Source organism: Octopus bimaculoides, chromosome 30 (assembly GCF_001194135.2).
Source record: "Octopus bimaculoides isolate UCB-OBI-ISO-001 chromosome 30, ASM119413v2, whole genome shotgun sequence".
Classification (NCBI taxonomy): Eukaryota; Metazoa; Mollusca; class Cephalopoda; order Octopoda; family Octopodidae; genus Octopus; species Octopus bimaculoides.
The window spans coordinates 6,937,461-6,941,997 of NC_069010.1; positions in this window are offsets into that span (position 1 = coordinate 6,937,461).

A 4,537-nucleotide genomic window follows, 5' to 3' on the forward strand; every position below is an offset into this window, starting at 1 on the left:
TATATATATATATATATATATATATATATATATATATATATATGTATGTATACATATATATCTTTATAATCAAGGATAAAAATCTTTCTAAGATTTTATCAAGTAGCCATCATGTAATAAAATCGTACTGAAGTAGTAAATGTAGTACTTAGAGCCATTTCGCACCTATTTCTAGCATGTGGTACTACTCATTAGTGCCCTTATTATAATTATATTTATGTAATTATATATATCTTGTGTGTGTGTGTGTGTGTATATATATATATATAAATAGATAGATAGATATATAGATATATAAACATCAAGTAATATATCTACAATAACTAAGTACTCATTACCACATTGTTACTAAATCGCAGGGCCACAACTTTTAACACACACACACACACACACACACACACAAAGTCAACCACAACACCCTGTCATTCTGTCTGTTTGTCTCTCTCTGTTTTTTCCAGGTAAATCCACTTTCCCTCTTGGCAGGAAGAACAAAGGAAATGAATGCTGAACTCCAGAAAATGCTGTCTCCTCATCTGACGTCCACATTCTAATGGCTATCTTCTCAATGCAGGGGGGGGAGTCGGTGGGGCGCAGAGGGGGGAATGAATGATAAGTGTGTGTCTTGCCCTTCCACGAAGTGGCCATACAGACTTCACAATTATATAATCTTCTCTCTCGCGCTCTCTGATGTGTGTGTGTGTGTGCATGCATGTATGTGTGTGTAAATCTCTCTTATGATGTGAAGCTACTTTGTAAGGTGTCCATCAGTATGTTACTCTATCTCTCTCTTTCTTGTGTGTGTGTGTGTGTGTGGTGCTCCAGCATGGCCAGAGTCAAATGACTGAAACAAGTAAAACAATAAAAGAAATATAAATACATATGTGTGTGTGTGTGTGTGTGTGTGAGTAAGTATTTGTATGTATGTGAAAATTCTGTCTGTGTTGATGTTTTTGTTAGTGTATACAGTTGTGCCTCACTCTGTATGTATATGAAACTTTATATATGTGTATATATATATATATGTGTGTGTGTGTGTGTGTTAGTGTGTATATTTTTCCTTTTTCTTTTTTTAACTCCGGAAAAATTATGTTTAAATATATATGCGTGCCAGTGTGTATCTGTTTTTCTACAGTTGTGTATATGATTCAGTGTGTGTGTGTGTGAGAGCATATATATCTAATGTTCTTTTGCTTTCCTTTTTTTAAAGTTTGTTAACCTTCTAGTCTTCTTTTTTTTTCTTCTCTATTGATGAATGACTTCAGTTCGAAACGTCAAAACCATTTCTGTTCTATTGTACACACATCAAATGCTAAACAAATACAATTGTTGTCCTAATTTTGTTGTCTCTTTGTTGTTTATTTATTTCTTTTATAATACGTGTATGTATTTATAAATATTTTATAACTACGAATTTGGCTGTACGGTTAAAAGCATCCACTACACTCTCGGAGTGGTTGGCGTTAAGAAGGGCATCCAACTGTAGAAACTCTGTCAAATCAGATTGGAGCCTGGTGTAGCCATCTGGTTCCCCAGTCCTCTGTCAAATCGTCCAACCCATGCTAGCATGGAAGGCGGACGTTAAACGATGATGATGATATATATGTATGTTTAATTGCTAAAAATAAAGAAAGTTATCAAATATTTAATGACTCTTTGTATTTTAAAGACAGGGGAGTATATTTGGCTGCAGTTTCTTGCATTTCTGAGTGCTGCAAATATGCCACTAGCATTAATTTAAGGATAAGGCAATCATGGAGGGTAAACTTTGTGAATGATGTTGGAGTGGGGAGGGAGTGAAACAGAGAGGGGCGAGAAAGAGGGAAAGAAATAGGTTGTTATAGAGAGAGAAATAGATTGTTGAAGCTAGAGAGAGAGTGTGTGAGGAAGAAATAGTGTTAAACGGAGGAAGGGAGAGAAAGAGAAACAGAGTGAGAAAGACAGAGAGAAACAGTGTTAAAAGAGAGAGATAAATAGACTGTTAAACAGAGAGAGAAAGAGAATGCTCGTGTAAAAGAGGGAGAGAATGGGCGTGCGATTGAGAGAGAGAGAGAAAGAGAACGTTTGTGTGCACGTACGCGTTTATTATGTAGAGGGAGGTAACTCGTATTTGAATTAAAGATATTCTCTCTCTTTCTCTCTCCCTTCCCTCTCTCTTCATCCTTTGACAGTTTGGACGTTTGACAGCATTCGTTAATGACGTTGCAACGAGATTTCGTCTCTTTTCTCGGTCGTCTGCAAATCGCAGAAATCGAGGCCTGTCCTCACTTTAATATTTACAAGCGCATCTTTCCCTTTGCTTTCGTTCACCTCCCTCTGTGTCCTTCAGGATTGTCGTTGCTAGACCAGCGCTTCTTGCCATATGGTCATACCGTTCCAGTGTCCTTGTCTTTAAAAACTGTCCATAGGTCCTTATGTTGTCCAAGAACCTGGGGTCATTCTCATCATCCGTAATTCGTCACGACTTCTTTTTTGAAAATGAAAGGGAGTTCTTAGACAATAATGTAGAGTATCTTCCCTTGCATTAGGAACGAATCAGACGGATGAGTTCTTTGGAGAATATTTGCGACTTGTGAAGTTCTCCATCATAATTTTGCCTAGGGACCCTTTTCGTTCCTATTATCCTCTTCTGGGCCCCTTCCTAGCTATTTGATGTTTAAAAAAATCCTATTTTGTTTTCATAATCAAATATTATTAAGAGTAGTATAAAAACCATTAATGTATTATTTTAAGGAGGAGAGCTGGCACGCCAGGCGAAATGCCTAGCGGTATTTCGTCTGCCGTTACGTATTGAGTTCAAATTCCGCCGAGGTCGACTTTCATCCTTTCGGGGTCGATTAAATATGTACCAGTTAATCACTGGGGTCGATGTAATCGACATAATCCGCTTGTCTGTCCCCTCTATGTTTAGCCCCTTGTGGGCAATAAAGAAATAAGTATTTCGTCTGCCGCTACGTTCTGAGTTCAAACTCCACTGAGGTCGACTTTGCCTTTCATCCTTTCGGGGTCGATTAAATAAGTACCAGTTAATCACTGGAGTCGATGTAATCGACTTAATCCCTTTGTTTGTCCTTGTTTGTCCCCTCTATGTTTAGCCCCTTGTGAGCAATAAAGAAATAAATGTATTATTTTGTGTATTGTAAGACGTGTAACGAATCTATCATGCATAAACTTTACTGGTCTGAAGCACAGTTTCTTCATGGCCCCTGAAAAATTACCGTGAACCCTTAATTTACTATAATGCTTCTTTATATAGAACCCCCTGTGTATATATTTGTATATATATATATATATGTGTGTGTATGTATATATATATATTGAGTTTATACCTGTAATTTTGAATTTTATCCCTAATATTATTATTATCATATATATATATATATATATATATAATATACAAACAAACATATACATAAATGTGTACATATATATCTACATATATATTATGTATCATTGATACGTGTATTTGTGTGTATACACTTCCATATATGTATACATGTATATATATGAATAAAAGCATAAACAAATTTGTTTATATACACATACACACACACACACACACACACACACACATACACCAATGTGTGTTTGTGTTAATTGGAATGTTGAGTAAGTTTTGGCAACAAATTCCCTAGTTGTTATTCACAACACCATAAGAATGTTGACTTTGGTTGAGCAACTTGTCAGTTTGTTGGCTGGTTGGGTGGCTGGTGTACTAGTTGTTGGGACAGGCACAGTTGGAGTGTCTTTGGCAACAAATCTGATGACCCAGGACTGGCCTAGAGCTGAACAACAAGAACAACAACAGAGGACACATTATATAATGTAGTCCCAGATACACTATGTCTGAATAAAAGACAGGATGGTCAAAACTGGTATGGTTTTGATCATAGGTCTGCCGGATCAGGACTGACCTGGGGCTAAAACAACAACAACAACAACAAGGAAGGCACACTGAATAATGTAGTCCTAGATACACTATGACTAAATAAATGACAGAGTGATCACATCTGGAACATCTTTGATCGCAGGTCTGCCTGATCAGGGCTGACCTGGGGTTAAACAACAATAGCAATAAGGAAGGACACAGTAAATGATGTAGTCCTCGGTACACTGTGTCTGAATAAAAGACAGGATGGTCACCGCTGGAACAGCTTTGATCATAAGTCTGCTGGATCAGGAATGACCTGGGGTTAAACAAAAGGAAGGCAGGACACATGAGGTGATGTAGTCCTAGATAGACATTGACTGAATAAAAGGCAGGATGATCACGTGTGAATCATTTTTGATCATAAGTCTTCTGGATCAGGACTGACCTGGGGCTAAACAACACCAACAAGGAAGGAAGAACACATGTAATAATGTAGTCCTAGGTACACTGTGTCTGAATAAAAGACAGGATGGTCACAGCTGGAGTGGCTTTTCATTGTAGGTTTACTGGACCAGAACTGACCTGGGGCTAAACAACACCAACAAGGAAGGAAGGAAGGACACATGTGATAATGTAGTCCTAGGTACACTGTGTCTGAATAAAAGACAA